This window comes from Vicugna pacos, chromosome 4 (assembly GCF_048564905.1).
Source record: "Vicugna pacos chromosome 4, VicPac4, whole genome shotgun sequence".
Taxonomy (NCBI): domain Eukaryota; kingdom Metazoa; phylum Chordata; class Mammalia; order Artiodactyla; family Camelidae; genus Vicugna; species Vicugna pacos.
Window position 1 is genome coordinate 58158192 of NC_132990.1, and position 21907 is coordinate 58180098.

General features: G+C 41.7%; 1 protein-coding gene and 2 long non-coding RNA genes across 3 annotated transcripts in view; 1 reads left to right on the forward strand and 2 right to left on the reverse strand.

Annotated features, from left to right (window-relative positions):
• The window catches only part of LOC140696123 (uncharacterized), a 673002-nt gene extending 661819 nt beyond the window's left edge, over nt 1–11183 (reverse strand). Inside the window, exon 1 of the long non-coding RNA XR_012072172.1 lies at nt 10408–11183. This is a non-coding gene — a long non-coding RNA (uncharacterized lncRNA). The remainder of the gene's footprint in view (nt 1–10407) is intronic.
• Nucleotides 11184–11192: 9 nt separating this feature from the next.
• On the forward strand, nt 11193–19462 carry LOC140696125 (uncharacterized). The gene is made up of 3 exons (XR_012072180.1): nt 11193–11375; nt 13788–13931; nt 19379–19462. It is a non-coding gene; the product is annotated as an uncharacterized lncRNA (long non-coding RNA).
• A 119-nt stretch (nt 19463–19581) lies between these two features.
• Nucleotides 19582–21907, reverse strand: part of ELP1 (elongator acetyltransferase complex subunit 1) — a 70040-nt gene continuing 67714 nt past the window's right edge. Inside the window, exon 38 of the transcript XR_012072168.1 lies at nt 19582–19953. The gene's annotated coding sequence lies outside the window, so the exon portion shown is untranslated. The remainder of the gene's footprint in view (nt 19954–21907) is intronic.

Here is a 21907-nt window from a genome sequence, read left to right on the forward strand (position 1 = left end):
CTGGAGAATGGAAAGGATGGGGAGAGGCCCCTCAGCTCAGACCTAGTGATAGAGCATGACTCAGAGAGTTGATATGTGTTCCCTGTAGTTTAGAGAAATGAGGTGGAGGGAGCAGCTTAACTAACTGGATTCTGACCCCACAATCACAGACCGGGGAATCTAAATCCAAAGGCGAGAGGTTGCTAAAGCAGTGAGTTATAACAGAAAAGAGACATTCCCTTGGGATTAGCCAAGGCACAGGGTGTATGTCTCTGTGGACAGGAGGTGAGCCTCACAGGAGGGTCATCAGGAGCCTGGCTCAAGTGCTCTGCTTGGTGGGCTGATGGGACTATAAATGAGAAAGTCTGTGGGGAATAAGTCTGTGTCAAAAAACCAAGGCAGCTGGAGGAATAAGATGCTTCACTCACACCAGTGGAGCTGCTGAAAGAGGAGCCACAGTAGTGGAGCCACCACAGAACCCACAAAAGAACCAAGGAAGACACAGCTTTAAATATTAGGCAGTCAGAGAAGGTGAAGTCATATTAGGACAGTCCCAGCCAAGTAAGCATTTTCTGATCTCTTTCCCCTCTACTGTCCTAGTGAAGGACTGAAACCAGCTCTGTATCTGTTGAAACCATAGCCAACAAGATGATGAGCCAGAAAGGGAAAAAAGCCAACCAATAACTTCTTTCCCAGTAGGTTGGCTACCCCTGGCTTGGGAGGTTTAAAGGTAGAGGAAGCTGGAAACAGAAGAAACATGATCTTGTTTCCTTTTTTCACTTGAAGTATAATTATAATGTGCCAATTTCTGGTGTACAGCACAATGTCCCAATCTTGCACAAAGACATATATTCGCTTTTGTATTTTTGAAACATGACCTTTTAATGAAGATGTAAGTATTAAGTAATAAATTGAACTAGACATTCTTGTTTCTGAGTTAAGTGTCTGCCTTCCTAATTAAAGAGAACCATGGGACTTTATGATACCTAAGAGTGACCAGAAAAATCATGGTGCCTGCCAGTTTTCATCCAATGGCAGGGAAAACTGTTCCTCCACTGAATAAATATTAAAGGGACAGTAGGACTTTATTTTTGTTGCATTTTGTTGACTCCCAGAGCTGTACTTCTTCACTATACATGTTATAGTGGTATAAGAGGCATCTCAGAATTAACATATTCAAAACCAAATTCTTGACCTCCATCTCCCAGACCTACTTTTCCCACAGTCTTAATATCATTAAAAAGGAACTTCATCATTCCTCTTGATCCAAAATCTTTAAACTCATCCTTGAATTTTTTTTTTAATATATTTTTATTGAAGTATAGTTAGTTTACAATGCTGTGTGAATTTCTGGTGTACAGCACAATACTTCAGTCATTTAGGAAAATATATTTTCATATTCTTTTTAACTATAAGTTACTACAAGATACTGAATGTAGTTCCCTGTACTAAACAGTATAAACTTGTTTACCTATTTTATATATAGTAGTTCATATCTGCAAATCTCAAACTTAGAATCTCTTCTTTTATATCCTAGATCCAAACCATCAGCAAATCCTACAAGCTCTATTTTCAAAAGTTATTCTGAATCTAACACTTTTTATCATCGTCTGACGTAAACCACTGTTGTGTCTCCCCTGGATTACCTCCTAAAAGGTCTTCCTATTTCTTCTCCCATCTCCCTACATTCTACTCTCAACGTAGCAGCCCAAAGTGACCCTGGTAAATCACGTAAGTTCTGCTCAAAAGCCTTCAATGCCTTCACTTTTAACTTAGAATAAAAGTTAGTGTTCTTGGAATGCCCACATGATCGAGCCCCTAATCTTTTTCGAACCTCATCTCCTACCACCCTCTTCCTCCTTGCTTGCCATGATCTGACCACACTGGGCTCCTTGCTTTTCCTCAAACTTGTTAAGCATTCCTCCAACTCAAGAACTTTATACTTGCTCTCCTTCTGCCTGAAATTCTCTTCGTCTTGTAGGTTTCTGCTCAAATATCATCTTATCAGAAAAGCCTCTCCTGACTGCCTAATATAAATAGCAACTCCATCCTCCCCTTCTCCCTTCTCTCCTATTTCTGAACTTCCTATCTTCCTCCTTTCATTAAAGTTATACCCAGGCCACTGAGAGCCCCCTGAAATACTATACATTTATTTGTTTATTATCTGCCTTCCTTTACCAGCATGTCAGCAAACCAAGGCTAGGACTTTGCTTTGTCCACAGTTGTAGATGCTTAATATTTTTATTGAAGTACTTATAAGAGATCCTAAACTACACTAATTTTGTATTAAAGTCTTTCATGGCCCCTCATAATACTGGGAATCAAATTCTAAAATGGAGGGGAGCTGGGTCCCCACAGCCTCCTCCTGACTCCTCTCAGGCCTACCTTCCCCCAACCCATCTCCCTACAGGAACACATCCTGCTTCCCACACTGGGAGCCTTTCCAGGACGACAGACAAGGGTGGCGGGAGCCCACAGGGTCTCTCCCTGGCAACCATAGCGGCACATCAGGACTTGACTCTGACACATGTAGGCACCAAGACCAGATCCACGGCTCTCCAGGCCTCTGTTCTGACCGCCAGACAAGAATGTCTGTCTCTGTTAATTTGATTTAAGCTCTGTTTAATTACTAACTTGGTAGTTTCTGCTCTCTGCTTAGCTGCTTGTCAAGTATGTGGCACTTTTGATAATTTAAGGGTTAGAATTTAGTCTATTTTTGCAATTGAAAATCAGCCTGGAGCCAGAGTTTCCCTTTTATTCGGAAAGACGAAACAGACAGCACATCAAAGGCAGGCATACTGTAATTTTGTCTTTTCTGATACATTAAAAGTAGGCCTTTGCATACTGACTGCTTGGTGTCATGTGGAAACCTCCACTGGGCCTGTAAATATGAAGTCTAGTCCTTTCATAGTATTTGATTTTGTGTCTCTGTGTCCAGCTTGGTCGGAAAAATTACACAGCAATGTCAGGAAGCCACAAATAAGAGGCAGCCTGGGGGTATCCAGAGAGTACAGGGACTAGGAGCTAGAGTCTGGATTTCAAGATTGGCTCCATAGCCTCTGGGCTCAATGACTTGAATGCTTACCTAAGATGCTGGATTGATAAATTCTATAATATTTGTTCATTCAAACCAACATTTATTTGGTACCTCATAGGTATCACGGACAGGGATTACACAAGCGAGACAATATGGTCCCTTTGCCCAGGGAGCACTCAGTCTGATGAGAAGACAGATAGGAAAAGAGACAATCTCAGTTCTGTTGTAATTAAGGTGTACAGAAAGCAATCTGGGAGCATGGGGGTAAAAGGGAGTTCATCTACCTGAAGGATGAGCAGGTATTTACTATGATTCAGGAAGCAGGCTCAGGACTGAGAGAACAGCCCATGCAAAGGTCTGAGATGGCCGGTGCTGAACAGAAAAAGGAAAGTTCAGTGTAGGCTATGTGTGAGGGGGAGTAAGGCTGAGGAGGGTGTGGAGACAGGGGACTGACAGAAAAGGATGAAGGTGTAAAAATGAAGAAAGTGAGACCTGATTCATTATGTAAAGGAGCAATAGTTAGGTTACAGGAAAACTTGAAGTCATGTGGTAAAATGAGCATAACAGAAATAATTCTAACAATTATTGAGCACTTATTACCACATTCTGAGTACTTTTAACTTAAATCTGTGGCATTCAGAGATTCTAAGTTACTTGCCCATGATGTTTCAGCTGGGAAGAGGTGGAGATGAGAATTTAAAGGCCATCTGCAGACTCCAAAGCTTAACCCTTAACCATCACACTCTCTTGTCAAGACTTAGCAAATATTAAATAAGCTAATGGAGATGAAAGTATTCTGTAAAGTGCTGCCCAAACATAGCCACTGGTGTTTATTAGTTTTGCTACAAGGATCCCCAAAACAGGGGATCTGTCTTTATTGGTATTTGACCATGCAACCTTGAGCATCTTCTCCCAGGCTCCGAGTAGCAAGCAACAAAGGCTGTGAGAGACAGAGGTCACTCTGGATGAAAGGAAAGGAAGTACAGGCTTTCATGAGTCACACTGGTGGGTGGAAGAATGATAAAAACAAATGAAGCAGCCCTTCTGAAAGCTTAGCCTGTGCTGGCATCTGCTGGTGCTCATGACAGATGTGCCAGCTTCATCAGGGAATTACCCCTGGAGGATAAATGCCCCAGGGCAGTTGTACGTGTTAGTGGGGGAGGGGAAGAGCTACAGCTGGTCTGAAAAAAGCTAGGAGAATTCTTTTTCTTACCTGAGAGGCTGCTGTGCATCTGTGGAATAGACTTCAGCTTGGAATTCACTAATCATAACCATTACTAAGTACCTCCTATGGGCAAGCACTGCACTGAGGGTCTCACATACTTTCCCCAAGAACAGCAGTACCCCCACCAGCTCAGTAAGGTATCATTCTCTTTAGAGAATGCAGCTAGCTCCAGGAGGTTACATGATTTAACCAGGATCACATAACTAGTAAATGTCAATCCTCATTTAGGATCAAAATTGAATTTAATTCATACTCTTTTTACATCACCATGTTGCCTCCAAAAGACTACATTCAAAGCTTAATTTTCCCAATTGTTATGTCTGTGATCCTGGCCCTATCAATTCACCACTGGGAGTTTTGTTTTGATTGGTTGGTAGGTTGATGCCCTTGCCTCATTCCAGAAGAGGCTTAACATCTTAAATATCTTAAATCCTTATCTGCAATGTGGGGAGAAACCCTTACCAGAGTATTTGGAGCAATTCTGAAAAATGGATTAGGTCTGAAATATAAGTAACAATGTAACTACCTTTAAAACCTGTAGACCTGCTACCTCATAAAGTATATCTTTGAACTCCACGGCTCTAAATAGAAATGAGAATTCTAAGGTGCCCCCTGAAACGGCTTCCAAACTTACCAATATGGAAAACTCTGCCCTAGGTCACTTGTCAGTTAATGTTCACATCCTGGAAAATTCTCTTCACCCTGAGTGTGTCCAATCAAAGATCTAGAAAACTCATTTTCTAGAGTTCAGTTGAAATTTAAACAAAGATATAATGTTGAACCATGTGAAATTACCAGAGGAGTTCAACATACAATTGATACAAGTCTTCAAAAGACAGTACTTTTATCACTCCAAAATGACTGGACAAGCCCATCCTGGGCCGAATGTCAGCAGACAGGTACGAGCATCATCTGGTTGACTGTTTAATGCACAGATTTCAGGGCCCACCCCCAGATTCAGTACTGGAAATGGGGTCGGGTAGTTCAGGAATTTGGCTTTGTAAAAGGCATCCCAGGTATCCCAAGGCAGAGAGACTACTCTAGGGGGAACTTCCCCTAGAGCGTTTCCAAACTGGAAAAATATTCTGTTCCCAAGAACACAGAAGACAAGAAGCTGCACTTCTCAAAGGGCATTGTTAGTCTGCTTGTGGGCAGGCTAGTTTGAGGGCCTCTGCTGTAAAAGTGGGCAAGCGCCTGGTAACAGTTTCAAATCCAACCTCCACAACTTTCCAGCTGTGAGAAGTCTTCTGAGTGCCCAGCTTTTTTGTTTTAATGACCCATCCTTTCTTTCTTTATTTTTAAATTTTATTTTGTTTAGTTGCCTGAAATATATTATTGCAAGGGGATCTAGACCACTTTTTGAATAGCTGCATCTGGATAATGTGCCCAGTCCTCATTCCTCTACCTTCCAGGAGAGAATTACTGTGGCTCCACTTAATTGGTGTAGAGACTATTTATGCCCATCTTCCACATCTCAGACCCAAACCAAAGCCTCATTATTTCTACTGTTTGTTTTGCTGCAGAATGGTAACATTTACATGGAAATGGGTTTTTTCTCTATCCTGTAATTTGGATTGTTTAGTAGTTTCCCTTTTTGGACTACTTTGATGCTGCTGAAGAAAGAAGTCCTCAGGAATCTGGAGAAAGGAAGAGAGTGGGCTGCAGGGGGCGGAGTAGGTGAAGTGTTGTTTGCTTCTCTGTCTCCTTGACCCTTACCACTACCTCCCCTAGGTGGACTAAGCTATCTCCTTCCTGTTTCTTCTTTTCTGCTTCCTACGCTGGGCTGAAATACATCAGCATGTAGGACTGGAGCTCGAGCTTTACCACCGACTGGGTATGAGACCTTGAGCAGATCTCTTTCCCTCTCCAGGTCTTGCCTCCCATATGAACAGGGAAGCTGTATAACTAGATGACCTCTAAATTTAATTGTTTTCATAAACCCACTGGGCTGTCATTCTTCAGTGACAGCCATATGGCTTGGAGCAAGTTATTTAATTCCTCTGATAGACCATCCAACTGAGTCACACGCCTCTGTTTTCTATCTCTGATGAAGAAAAAAAGTTGCTTCTTTATACCCAAGGTATGAAAATAGTAACCAATCCATGCCCCCTCAGAAGCATCTGAGTTCCAAAGGTGATGCCATCACTGTATAAAATTTTCCAAAGACTTTCCAAGGCTTGAAACCCTCTTTCACATCCCTAACACACCTACCACCCCCACTACTACACCCACTAGCCCCAATGCAACCCTAAAATCTTCTAAGGTTAATTTCTGCCTCTCTTCTCCCCTTTATTTCTTGCTGGAGGGTTCTATGAAAAATCTAATTCAGCTTCTGGGTATGCCCTCTAGGAGAAGCACTTTCAAATGCCTACAATAAGGCATACAAAAGGATGGTCACTGGGGCCTTGTTTACCATAACAAATAACAGGAAACAAATGTCCACCCACAACAACAACAACAACAACAACTGTGGGAAATCCATTTAATAGAATACTCCGTAGCAGTTCAAAAGAATGAGGCAGATCAATAGGTACTAATATGGGTAGACTGGCAAGATATATTGCTGACTAAAAGAAACATTCTATAGAATGGTATACATCATACAGTTATGTAAAAAAATTAACTGTACATATTGTAAGTATACATATGTACCTACATACACACACATATATGTAAATGCCCAGCAAAGATTTGGAAGGATGTGTAACAAACTGGTAATGTTGTTTACCTCCAAGGAAGGGATGGTCAAGGGGACTTAATGTGAAATGTTTTAATATTTTTACTCAAAGAATCATACAGAAGTTTAAAATTAATTTGAAGTAATACAGCCCCTAAGTATGTAACAACAGCACAAAGGATGGGGGAAGGAAAAGTATCTTGTTGTAAGGTTCTTAATGCCGTACATGAAGTGGTACAACATCATTTGAAGATGACTACTCAAAAATGTAATAAGTTAAAGATAAATACTAAAGATGACAAATTAAAGATGAATATCCTGTGGATGTCTCTGGAAAAAAAAACTGGAAAAAAAGGAAGTTTAACAAATAAGAATGAAGAGAAAATAGAATCATTAAAAAAATAATCCAAAAGCAGCTTAGCAAAGAGAGGGGGAAAAGGAACAAAGAACATACAGAACAAATAGAAAACAGCTAGCAAGATGGTAGATTTAAATACAACCATATCAACAGTAACAATGGAAATGGTCTACACACCCCAATTAAAAGGCAGAGATTGTCAGACTGGGTAAAAAAGCAAGACAACACATTATGCTATCTACAAGGAACTAACCTTCAATATAAAGACACAAATAGGTAAAAAGTTAAAAGGATACAAAATGATCTATCATGCAAACACTAATCAAAAGAAAGTTAGGCGCCTTTACAAATACTAGCAAAGTAGAATTCAGAACAGGAATATTACCAGAGATAAAAAGTCATTAGATTATGTTAAAAGGAACAATTCACCAACAAGACATAAGAATCCTAAATATATATAAATCTAATATCAGCACTTCAAAATGCAAGAAGCAAAAACTGATAGAACTCAGAAGAGAAATAGGCAATTCCAAGATTATAGTCAGACCCTGTAACAATCTTCTCTCAGTAATAAAAGAAGCAGAAAGAAAATCAGAAGGGACATAAAAGACCTGAACAATACTATAAACCAACTTGACCTAGTTGCTATTTATAGAAAACTCTAGTCAAACAGCAGGATACATTCTTCTCAAATACAGTTGAGTCTTGAAAAACACGGGTCTGAACCAGTTATAGATTTTTCCCAAAATTAATACTATAGTACTACACAATCCCTGGTTGGTTGAATCCATGGATGTGGAACCCTGAATACGCAGAAACATGGATACAAAGGGTTGACTATAAGCCATACATTCACATGAAATAGTTACTAGGATATATACTGGGTCATAAATCAAATCTTGACAAAATTTTAAAAATTTAAATTGTACAAAGTGAGCACAACACTACAAAATGACATAGTACAAGAAGGGCAAGGATCTTTGTGTGTCCAGGGAAAGCAGTGTCACAAGAGAAAAAAGAGTGGCTATAGTGAGCAGGCTAAGCAGATTTTTCAGCAAAAGGCTAAGACTACAAAGAAAATTGTACTAAAGCCTGAATGCATTAAGCCCAATTATAGATCTAAAAGAATGCTGGCTATTAACAGGTGCAGGCATTTTGAACTAGGAAGAGATAACAAGAGAAAAGGCCAAGTGACCCAGTTCTGAGTGTTATCTTTTGTTTTACTATAAAGGAAATAAAATCTTGAGGTTATGTTCGCTTCAAAGAAGAAAAAAACAAGTTTATATTGAAAAGAGAAGAATGGTCTCAAATCAACGATCTAACAAGTATTCACCTTAAACCAGAACAAAGACCCAGCAGACATTATTCACAGATAAACGAGTTCATACTGTAAAGCACAGGGAACTATATTCAATATCTTCAGTAACTTACGGTGAAGAAGAATATGAAAATGAATATATGTATGTTCATGGATGACTGAAGCATTATGCTGTACACCAGAAACTGACACAACATTGCAAACTGACTATACTTCAATACAAATATATAAATATAAAAAAAACTTAAACTTAAAGCAAACAGGACACAGCAAAAATATAAGCAGAAACCTATGAAATAAAAACCAGATTAGGAGAAGGGTATAGTTCAGGTTAGAGTGCATGCCTAGTACGTGCAAGGTCCTGGGTTCAATCCCCAGTACCTCCATTAAAAATAAATAAATAAAAACCTAATTACCTCCACCCCCCAAAAAAACCCACAAATTAAAACCAGTTTTACTAAAAATCAATGAAACCAAAACCTGTTTCTTTGGGGGAAAAAAAAGACAACTGATAAGTCTCTAGTCAGACTGATCAAGAAAAAGACAATGATATCAAGAATGAAGGAGAGGACATCACCAGATCTACTAACATTAAAAGAATAATAAGGAAATATGAACAATTATGCCAAGAGATTCAACAACTTGAAGGAAGCAAACAACCCTGAAAAAAACACAGCTCTGACCACTGTAGTAGACTGTGAGAACTCTAGTCTACTAGAGTTTATCTGCCTCAGGAACTCCGGGTACAGAAATCGTAAGGATGTGGAAGCGCTGAACAAAACAGGTGTTTTTACTTTAGTAGAAAGATGCAGCATGGAGTGTCAACAGAAGCCAAAGAGGTAAAGAGAACAGGAATTAGTTAAGCGGCTACTGCATAGTTTGTGAGATATGAGGGTCTGAACTACCACGGTGGTAGTAAGAACACAGAGGCAATTAAAATTTGAGAAATATGTTGATAGAATCAGCAGGACTTGGTGTCTGACTAATTGTGGAATAGATGGAGGAGCAGAGATAGGCCCTTCCGGGTCTGGCTTGGGAACCAGGTGCTACTAATTGATACTGGGCCTAGCCAAGCAAGGGCTGCCAGTGGCAGAGGAAGATGATGATCTACACTTAACATATTTTAGGTATAGGTACTTGTGGAAAATCAAGGTTGGGAACGTTTAGCAAGCATCTGAATGTACAAATGTGAACCAAATGGGAGAAGTCAGCAGTGAAATAACTTACCGCGTCAGTAGGTATCTCGCCTAAGAGACTACAGAAAGAGAAGAAAGGTGGATGAAGGGTAGAACCCTGGATGAAAAAATAATCTGAATTTCAGGAAAAGCTTTATGATTTTTGGAATAAGACAGTTCTAAGCAAGTACAATTGTGCACAAATACATTAAGTAACGTCTTATAATATCAAAAACTTAGACAAACCTACGTATCACAGAAAAACAGAATGGTTACTATGGAGGACATTAAAAAGGATATTTAGGAAGAGTACAATAATAGAGACGTCTCTTGTTATAAAATGTTAAGTGTTTTCCTACTTTAAAAAATTTATGTATATATAGTATTTAAACACTAAAAATATGCATAGCAAAGGTGGAAAAAAATATATCAAAATGTTAGCATTAAGTGTTTTGAAGTTAGGAGCCCACTATTCCGTATCTTGCCAATTAGCTATGTAATACTGATGCAAGAGGAAGAAAACCTGCCGCCCAAAGAAGAAACGTGATGTTTCCTTCCCTCTCTAGTGACGACCATCACATCACGCCAGTTCCTGACCTGAGGGGCCCTCAATGGAAGCACTGCCGCAGTGTCATTACCTGTAGCGAAGGCAGATGCGAGCCTTTGCGCCTTCGGCTCCACGCGTCTGCTGGAGGCCTCAGACGGGCTGAAGTAGGTGCCATCCCGCCGTTTGTCTGCACGGGGTCCAGCCTCTGCCCCTCAGGCCTGGTCTCATCGCCTCCGCAGTCACGCTGCCCTCAGGGTCCTTTCCCTCGGGGCCTCAGGACCCTTCCCCCTAGCCTGGCTGAGGCGCCAGGCCTGGCGTGGATACTACCGGTCCTGCCGGGAGCCTGCGAGCTGAAACCTCACCAGTCCAGGAGGCAACTGCAGCCGGGCGTCTGGGCTTTGGGCTCTGGCGCTGAACAGAGGCTCGCGGTACCTTCCAGTCTTCGTGGCCACCTCACTAGGCCACCACACCGCCTGTTCCAGCCCTGCAAGCGGGTGACATCTGGGCCTGGAACCCAGGGACTTGCCCAGAGCTGGGCAGCCAGCGCGGGTGCGGCCTCAACAGACAGCAGTCAGTGTTACAGTGACGAGGGTGAAGATGTTCTCGTTGGGTTCAGGCAGAGAGGGCGAGCCCCACGCTCAGGGCCTCGAGGGCCTCTGGAGCCTCGCAGCGCGCTCGGAGGCCACAGTCTGGACTGCGCGGCTCCAGAAGGTTGAGGTGAGGCGACAGCTGGTGAAGCGCGGCAGGCACGGGAGGCAAAAGGCCCGTCACAACCTCGTCTGTGAGCGGGAATCCCTAGCACTGGCTTCGGAATTCAGGCGCCTGACGAAAAGCACCGCACACACACGGAAAGCGAAGACAAACCAAATGCAGGCCCCGCCCCCAGGCCTTGGCCCCTGCCCCGGATGTGGCGCATGCCCCTGATGTGGCCCCGCCCCCAGGGGGCAGCCTCGCCGGACGTAGCCCCACCTCAGGCCTCAGCTCCAACCGCAAAGCTCGCTGGGCGGGGCCTCTCCCCCGGAGGTTCCGCCCAACGCTTGAGGTTAATTCCCTTAAAAGGTACCGTTAACTAGGTCCGATACCCCAGGTCAGTAGTGAGAGAGAGAAGGGCCCAGTACTTAGGCGACCTAGATAGTAGCCCAAAATTTTTCAAAGTTATGATGGGGAAAGTGAGGAGTGTCAAGGAAGGCCTCCCAGAAAGAATACCCCCCACCCCTTTACACAGCAATAAGGAAAGAGGAAAGAAGGGTGGATGCAACTGTTTTTTGAAGATTTGGTGATGAATAGTTTCCATATGAAGGCTGATGGTTCCTTTTAGAAGTGGGCCAAACAGGTAATCTGTTCATGGGGAGGGAGAGGCAGGAGCTTGAGGAAAGTGAAGGAGGTCTGATACAGTTTTGAGTAGGATGAGGAGCTGACTCAAGGACCAATGATGTAAGCTCTACAAAGGCAAGGAGCTTTGTTTTTCTTCCTGATGTATCCTAAAGGCTTGTAACAATGACTGTAATACTTCATCCAAAGACTCCGCTGGTTTCAACTGGACGTGGAGAGTGCACAGTTGATGTAGTTTTTTTACAAGTAACCTTCTTGCCCATAGCTTTGTGTCCTGGGACAAAGCCACTGAAACAAGCAACTCTTTTCCTCAAGTGACTTTTTGTAGAAGTCTATTCCAATACAAAGCAAATTATTTTAACTCTATCATACTGAATGGCATAGATTTTCCTAGATAACAATCATGTTAGTGTAAATTAGATCAAATTGCTTTCTTATTTATTCCTATGTGAAATGAGCCAGACTGAGGAGTTGGGGGATTCAGTTGAAATGTAGGTGGCAATGTGAAGGCAATGCAGTCCAGAAGCATCGGGCAGAATGGGCCTGAGTCATCTCATCACTGGAGAATCATAATCTCTACCACAACTCTCTTTCTTTGCTCCCTTGACCCAGCCCTAGGCTATGAGTTACAGAGTATCTGGCAGCTTAGCCTGGGCATGTGTCACCACAAATCACATTGATTCTATGGGAAAACATGGTGTGATTTCCAAACAACAGGAATGCAAATGAATTGTCAGAGCACTGGTCATTTATAAATTGGGTACTAAAATTACAGCCTAAAACTACAGCTTCCTGCCAGTCTCCACCTGTATAAAACTACCAAACCCTTTCTACTTATGATCTTATGACTTTAAAACCACCAAGATATAGTGAGCACTTATTTTCAGAAATACATTCTGGCTTTTTGGGAGAGGCAGCATGCCAGAGAGCAGAAAGCCTGGACCCTGGAACCGCAGAGACCTGGGTTCAAATCCTAGTCCCATCATTTATTAACTGTGTGATCCTGAGGAAATTACCTCCCGATTTTGAATTTCTCCATTCTGAGTCTCAACTATAAAATGGGAGAAAACCAAGTTCACAGGATTATTATAAGGATTATATGAGAAAGTTGATTTGCTCACTCAGGATACTGTCAGAAAAGGGAAATGGATGGGGAAATAATTCTACAGAAAAACTCAGTGCCCAGTCCAGTGATTTTCCAAAAGGATAGGTTCTCTACCAGCTCTGGTCTTGTGTTCTTCCAGTTTTGCTCAAAATATCACCGACTTCCTATTGTGCTCTGTCCATTAAAGTCCAAGTAAAGGAAAAGTTTTATATACAAAAGACGCCCAAAATATTGTAGTTAACCTACAATGGAGATGGAAATTTGTTTTTCTGTCACTAAAGGCCCTAAGGTACAGGCTGGTGAGAGGCTTTTCTCCATGCAGCCATTTGAGAATCCAGGTTCCTTCCATCCTATTGCTCTGCTGTTTACCAAGGGCATTATTCTTATCTGCATGGTCAAGGCCAGGTCACAGTACATTCATGTTCCAGCTCAAGGGAAGAGGAAAGATTGCTGCTCCAGGATATCTTTTAAATTGAAGACGACCCAAAAGTTGCACATAGCATTTTCATTCATACCTCACTGGCCTGAATTTAGTCCCATGGCCACACTTAACAACAAAGTAAGCTGGTAAATGCAGTCTCCAACAGAGCAGCCCTGTGTCCAGCTAAAAACTCTATCGAAGAAGAGTGCTTTGCTGAATAACCTGTCATTCTGTGCCACAGCCTTCCTCCTGCTTTACCCATCTTCAACAAGAAGGATTGGCTTGTTCTTGATCTAGCTGCAAGCCTTTGCCATTTCCTAAGTTGGGCTTTGGTTGGGGGAAATCTCCTTAATACCATCACACTTCCCGGTGAGATACAGTTAGCCATTTGGGCTCCCTAACATTGATGGAAAACACTGATGTTGCCTGAAGATATGGTTTTGATATGTGGAGCCTTTGCCCCTAGTATTGTTTGAGAAACTCGCCGTTACTGGAGGTGACTCATTCTGCTCTCCACGGAAGGAGCACAATCACATTTTTTCTGCAGAGTGTACTCCTGCCAGGTCACTTGCACCTGCAGACAAGTCTGTTCCTCTTTAAATGATTCTTACAGGATTAAAAAGAACACAGGGCAAAGGCTTTGGATGTGCCAAATAGCTGAACTAGAAGCTCCAATGCTGTGGACAAAGTGCAAGACCAGACCCTGGGAAATCTCACGATGGTCCCAGCTCCTCTGTTCGCCACTATGTGTCCTTGGGTAAGTTGCTTCCCAACTCTGGGCCTCTGTTTTCTCATCTGAAAGATGTTTGATCATTTCTGTTTCAGTTCCCCAGTTGTACATGACCTTCTCTTGTCTATTTCTTGTTTGGAACACTTTAGCTGTAACTATAGGAGAAAGACATTTCTTTTTTTATCATCTGTTTCTCCTATGTGCATTACCAGATATGGGAAAAATCCAAGGTCTTCAAAGAGCTCACTTCTGTGCACTTCCTGGGGACCAGGACCCTGGGCTGGCTTTTTGGACAGTCTCAACAGGTGTCAAATAAATTTAAGTGTTCATTATTGGTCCCCACAATCCAAGTCTATAGAGAAACTGAGGTAGACAAATGAGAGAAATGAAAAACATGTGCAATGGTAAGACCAATATTTTCTCCTTAAGCTAAGACTCTATGGACACACCCAAGGCATAAGACACCCTGAGGCATAAATCTTTGTTCCTAAGAGTGAAAGTGATCAAAGCCTTAGATCTCCACAAAACCCACTCCAGGATAACTAAAGTAAGAATGAAATGTAAATGGGAGCATCTTTTTCAGGCTCTTACACTATGTTACCAAAATTTTGAGTTTTTTCTCCTTTTCTTAAAATAAATTTCACTTGAATAGCACATTTATTTGTAGGAAAAAAATCAAAAGGCATAAAAGAATGTAATTAGAAACCATTTCCAGGTCTCTTAGATCTCATTAGAGCCTGCCTTTCAGAGATAGCCCATGTCCCACACACATGGATGCAGGTCTGTAACTTGATTGCCTTAGTTTTTATGGAAATACCTTACTGAGTGTAAATTACATTAAGTACAATAAGAAAAGCTGTGAGTTGCAAGTAGAAAATTGGCAAGGTATAATAACTTTAGTGTTCTTATTCACTTCTCATTCAATCCCTGGGTGATTTTATTCATGCCATTGGTTTTCCTCACCCCTAATCTGAAGCTTCCCAGGACTCTACCCCTGGCCCTGCATTCTTTCCTGAGCCTATACTTGGATTCCTGCCACATCTCTCCACCTGAAGTGGAGACTCTGGGACAAGTTCCTGGAATAAGTGACAGCTGAGTTGGGTCTTGACGGCAGAAGAGGCCACAGAAAATCTAGTCAACTCCAAATGCAGGTGCAGATTGAATTGTTCACTTTTGTCCCAAGCCAGCTCCTCTTCACCTCTTCCCAGGCCCAGCTCTTCCCACTCACCCCTGTTAGGAATGTATGTCACTTCTCTTTTCCTCCACTTTCTGCCTCACTTCTCTGCTCTTTCGGTCAGCTGAATCCAGTAACTTGAACCTCTGGAAAGACCCTTCCTCTTCCTCACCTTTTCCACTGCCCTAGTTAATTTCATTGTCACCTCTCAGTGGAGTAGATACACATATAGTGCTTACTCTGTATGAGGCACTGTCCTAAGTGCCTCACACATATAAACTCATTTCATCCTCACAACAATCCTACAACAGACATGCTATTACTACCCCCGTTTTACAGATGAGGAAACTGACTGTGAAATGATAAATAATTCCATTCCCTAAGCTCACCAGACTCTACTGTGCCACCTTTGACTAGATTTTCTATGGCTTCTTCTGCCTTCAAGACCCAACTCAGTTATCACTTATTCTAGGAAATCTTCCCAGAGTCTCCACTATTGTCACAATAGTTTCAGGCTTTTACTCTATCTTCCTCTATGTAAAATACTGTCAGATAAAGTCACATGGGACATATTTCACTGAAAAACCACTTCTGGCTTACTGAAATTCCAGTTTAACTGGGCATCCTTATTATTTGCTAAATCTTCAACCCTACCCCCACAAAATCATGAACAACTTGACAGCAAGGCTAATTCATCTTTGCGTCCTACCTACCTACCCTTGGGGGTTAGAACAGAGCCTGGATCAGATGAGTGTTCATTCAGTTTACTGTACTGAATTGCAGTCAGGTGCTCAGCGAATGGTGATTGTCTGCCACGTTAGCTTTTACCATGTTTTGCTTGGGGAATGATATGCCCCCTATGTCCCCCCAATGCACCAAATGGTGCTGTGTGCACAATAACTAGACTCAATGCATCTTGGTGCCTCACTTTTCTCATCTCTAAAACAAGAACACTGTTCCACACCCACCCTCGCCCCCACTCTTTTTTCTAGGCTACTTGTAAGCATCAAATGCCACACGTGAGGTGCAGTGATGCTTTGAAACTGGAAAAAAAGAGCTATGAAAGATGACTATTATTACCAACAGTAGCATTTCTAATTTAGTAATAGGGAAATATATAGCCTATATCTAATCTGATTTTTCAAGTTTCAAATACTAAAACCTACTAATTGCTTGCTAAGAAGTAGCATGACAAAGGAATTGAGAAGGTGAGAAGAGCCAGTTGTCCTTGATAGCTAGGAAGAGGGTCAAAAGAAGAGCAGAGGTGAAGTATCCACTGGAGACAGGAGCAGAAACTGCCTGGATACTGCCCTGATAGGTGCCCCTCCAGAAACCCCAGTGCACCGCAACCCAAGCCAATGTCAAGAATATCACCTGAGATGGCCAAATGGTTTTTCATACTGTGTTTCTTATTACCCTTTCAGCAGTTTAAGCAAATACGACTAAGAATGGTAAAATTCCATGTCCAACTTCTTCAAGTTTTAGACATCCTCAAGTTAGGACTGAATCCAGCCACTTCCCCCAAGACCTGGGTCAGTAGGAAGGTTTCAAAGGAAAAGAGGAACAAGCCACAAAAATATCCTCCTCATATATTTACCTTCCCCTTCCCCAATCTCTTAAGAGTCATCTGGTGAGTTGCCTTTCACTCACTGAGTTAAAACTTCAAGGATCTAATTTTCTTGGGAACTTGTACATACAACCAGAGATTAAAGTGGATGGGAAAACATTCAGAGGTGGAAGATCATGGCTAGTTCATGCAAAGCTCCAAATTCTTGAAAGATCATTAGAAAAACTTTGCCAGGTGGCTAACATTGAGGCAGATCTCTGTTCCAATCCATCTGGGAGGTAGATGACCTTGAATTACTTGGTCTCTATACACACACAGCTGGTCAGTTAAGTAATTGTCTTAATCCAAAAAGGATACCAGTGACCAAGATATTTCCAGCTCCATATATGGACTTTTTAATTGTCTCTATTCTCTGATATATTTTGAACTGATCCCTCTTAATTTTACAAGTGTTCTAGTAGTTTAATTAATTTAATTTACAACAGAAGCATATAAAAAGGTGATTACTTCCTTCTCCTCTACATTGGTGTTCATTTTGTGGACATCTGATGCCAGAATCACCTTTTCTGTACTTAATGCATTTTTAACTACCTTCGTAATCAAACACAGGTATTACGGGGGACTTAGCATTCACTAATGGGACGCCACAAGTCCAAGCTTGTTCCTATCCCAGGTGGCCTCTCTTCTGGCATCATGCTGGGCATAAATCATTTGGAAACCAAGTGCTTTCTTATTCTCGACTGTTTTTCTCTCTTACACCTAGCTTCATCTGTACTGGCAAATGGAGTGAAAAATTCAGACTATTACCCAGATAATTAGACCAAAATTGCCCTTATACGAATTCTATTTGTTTGTTTGTGTGTCTTTAGAAGTGAAAATAGGAGCTTACCTTTAAACCGAAATGACCTTGACACTGTTGGGCAAACCCATGGCCAGTGGAGTTTTGCTGGAACAGAATCTATTTATACTCTTTACAACAGGGATATTATTATTTATCTCTGTGAGCCTCTTGCCCCTCCTCTCTGTAAAATCAGAATCACAATTCCTGCATTGCCAGGTTGTTGATGAAATTAAATGTGATAATAAATATGAAGATTTCTGCATGTAGTAGGTATTCCGTACATACTTAAAAACAAATGTGCACATATATACAACACATATTGTACACTGATCAGAATATTTATATTGGACTTTACAATTTATAAAACACTCACCTACCTTTTCTCTTTGATCTTAGAAAAGTGCTGGGAACTTTAAGGACAGGTATTCACCATCTTACAAATGCAGAGCCTGAGGTTAAATGGCGTTCACAAGACCACACAGCTGGTCTGAATTAATCTGTACACCCCCTAAGCACTAATGCCCCATGCTCCACACAGGTGTCTGAAATATAGGTTCTTAAACCTGGCTGCACGTTGGAACTACCTAGAAAACTTAAAAATAAATATGAATACCTGGTCCCACCCCCAGCGATTTTGATTTAACCAGTCTAAAGTGTGGCCTGGACATTAGGAATTTTTTTTCTCAGTCTAGCTCTTCATTTTCAATTAAACTTTTATCGTGAGATACTGGTAGATTCACAAGCAGTTGTAAGAAATAATGTGAGATCCCATTTCCCCCCAATAGTAACACCTTGCAAAACTATAATAATGTCACAACCATGATACCAATGCTTAAACATCAAGACGCAGAACAGTTTCACCATCACAAGGATCTCTTGAATTTTTCTTTTATAGTCACATCCAACTCCCCCTACCCATCCCTAACCCCTGGTAATCATCAATCTGTCCTCCATTTCTTTCAAGAATGTTACATAAATGGATTTATGCAGCAATGTGACCTTTTGGGATTGACTTTTTTCACTTGGCATAATTCCCTGGAGATTCATCCAAGTTGTTGCATGTTTTCAATAGTTCATTCCTTTTTATTGTTGAGTTGTATTCCTTGGGATGGATGTACCAGCTGATTTAACCACTGAAGGACATCTGAGTTGTCTCTAGTTCCTGGTTATTATGAATAAAGCTGTTATGAACATTTGTATACAGGTTTTTGTGCAAAGTTAAGTTTTAGATTCTCTGGGATAAATGTCTGAGAGAAACTGCTGGGTGGCATGGTGGTTACACGTTTCATTTTGTAAGAAACTACCAAACTGTTTTCCAGACTGTGTCATTTTACACTCCCATGAGCAATGTATGAGTGACCTACTTTCTCATCCTCACCAGCTATGGTATTGTCATCATTTTTTTCTCAAAAGCCATTCTGATAGATGTATGGTAGCTCTCATTGTGGTTTTAATCTACACTTATTTCTCTAATGGCTGGTGACGCTGAATATTTTTTCATATGCTATTTTTCACATTCTTTTTAGTGAAATGTACATGTCTTATTGTCCATTTTTAAAATTGGATTGGTTTTAACTGTTCAGTTTTGAGAATTCTTTACATAGTCCAGATACTAGTCCTTTGCTGGATGTATGGTTTGCAAATATTTTCTTCCAATCTATAGATTGCCTTTTGGTTGTTTAGTAGATTTTATTTTTTTTAAGTTTTAGATTTACAGAGCAGATAGTGTAGAAAGTTTCCACATATCACCCCCACCTACCCAGACAGGTCTTCCATTATTTCCACCATTGACATCGTGTAGTAGTGTTGCACATTTGTTATAATTAACCAATACTGACATTATTATGAACTAATAATAATTTTTTATTGCTGAATAATGTTCCATTGTACAGATGTACCGCAGTTTATCCATTAGCCTATTTAAGGACATCTCAGTTGCTTCCAGTTTGGGGCAACTATGAGTAGAGTGGCTATAAAATCCCTCTTGGTGGAACCAGAAGTCCTCGGCATTAGGATTTTTCCAGGTGATTCTAATCAGCAACAAAATTTGAGAACCACAAGACCAAGGCAAGAACTTTTCCCTCCATTGTCTTAATGCCTCCCTTCACGAAGAAATAAATTCCTCTAAGCAGACTGCATGCTCTGTGTTGTGTGTACATGTATGTACCTCTGTATGCATGTACACATGCATGCATGCATGCACACACTGGTGAGAGGCAGAGGAGAGGCCTGGTCCTTTCAAGTAACAAGAAGATAGAAGGTGCTTAGAGCTATGGAAATGTACCAAGCTGCCTTTGTTTTAGGGAAGGAAAGCAAAAGGGTCCTGGCAGAGTTCAACCCCATATGTTTTTTGGTCATAAAAACAGAGAGGAGTGCTTCTGAAGGTGTGGTTCAGGGGTCACAGTCATGATGGATCTTATTGATTCAGTTCTGGTCTTCACGGTTTTCTCTGCTGGATACTTCCCGCCTGAAACCACAGAGGTGGCTCTCAGTCTCTCCGCAGTTGCTCAAGGGTCATCCTTAAAGCACTGCTTTCTGGCCTGACTTTCCCAGAACTTATTAAGCATAGTTCTACTGCTTCTTTTATGACTCATCTGGATCCTAATTGTCTTTTTACGTATTTATGTAAATACAGAAGCCAGGAGGGGTGGAATGCCTTTTAGAAGCCATGTCGTGGCCTCTGGAATGCTAAAGGCTCAAAAAACTGGCAGATTCTCCTGCTCCATTTCAAGAAAAGAACATTTTTCTAGACTGAGTGTGACCTGAAAGGCTGTATGGCATTTCTGGCGGTGACAATGAAAGCCTAGGTGGGCCCCGAGGCGTCCCGACAGCAGTGGTTCTCAGCTGAGCAGCATCAGCACCACTGGGGGCCTGGGAGATCATACTGGTGCTTCCACTCCACCCCAGACATTCTGCTTTAATTGGGACTGAACTTGGGCATCGGCATTTTTTAAAAGCTCCCCAGGTGACTCTGACAGGCAGCCGGGATCGAAGGGCTGAGAACCCTAGAGCTCCTGCTAAGTTCTGGGAGGAAAGAACAAAAAATCAAGGACTAGCAGATACAAGTTAAGGAGCCTCGGAGCAATACATGCAGCATCCTTTCCCCAGGGCACCTACTCCAAGCCAAGACACAGAGGTGGAAAAGTCACAGTCCATCCTTTCTGCCAAGTTGGGCAAATGATAAAAGCCAAGGCTGGTGTGCAAAGCCACAGCAGTGCGAAGGGGAAGGGGAGAAATGCCTTCCAGAGGAGTGGACACTCGGGCTGTGCCTTGAAGGTGAGTGAGCTTGGACAGGTGGTGAAAGACGTTCTGACCCTACAGAGCGACATCTTCATGATGAAACAAAAGTATTTTTAAGGTAGGACAAGGAAAATCTAACATAAAATTATCTCTGCTGTTTAAGTAACTATCCCCCCTCTTTAGTGTGCAATGTGCTCTGCGTTATCCATTAACTAGACCCCCTCAGAGGAATGCTTACTCGTTCCCCGCCCCGGAAGGAAAAAAAGCAATTTCCTCCTGGCACCAGCAAGGTTTCTTTTAGGAAATGACATTCCTTTCTCAATCCCGTAAGGAGACACGATGACTCACTACTCACCTTGTTCGACTATGTAAACTGTCAATGTGCTACTCTGATGCATAACCCTTGTCTCAAACAAGTACATAACTGTACTTTGACCGCTAATAGGCACAACAGTCCTCAGAGCCTTCTGAAAGACTACTTCTCCCAGATATAATCCTCAGGTTGGCTCGAATGAAATTTTCCATTTCTTTCTTAGATTGCCTATTGATTAATTTTTCATCAACATTCGTCACCCAGCTCCTTCAGCTGGTCCCACTCTAGGCCACTGCTTCTGCATTATTTCTGAACATCTACACTGTGCTGCACGTGTGCCGTGCACTCTTCTGAGCAGCCTCTTCACTGCGGTGTCTATTAGAATCACCTGAGGAACTTTTCAATTGTAGATTCCTAGGTGTTTCCCCAGATCTACAGCGTCAGACCTTCCCAGGGGAAAGGGCCACATGGGTTTGGTTTTGTTTTTTGACTTCTGGGAACTAGCTCCCTAGATGATTTTGCTGCCCACCATTTCTCTCACAACTTTTTGCTCCCCCTCTTTAAACAAACTCTCTGGGAGCAAAAAAAACAAACCTGATTTGCAAGACTAGCTGATTTCTGCAGGGGGTGTAAAACTTCCACCATGGCCAATTTCAAGCTACTAACAAGGTTTAACAAATCACTTGCAAAATTGCTGAATAGTTAACAATGGGCTCTCACAAGCCATTAAGAGATAACTCTAGTATAACCAAGACCCCACACTCCTTTTCCCCACTGGTTAAGAACCACTAAATTACAAGAAAATATAGGATCATAAACAAAAAACATTTATAAAATAGAACACCATTAATGGTTTGTATTGTAGCAG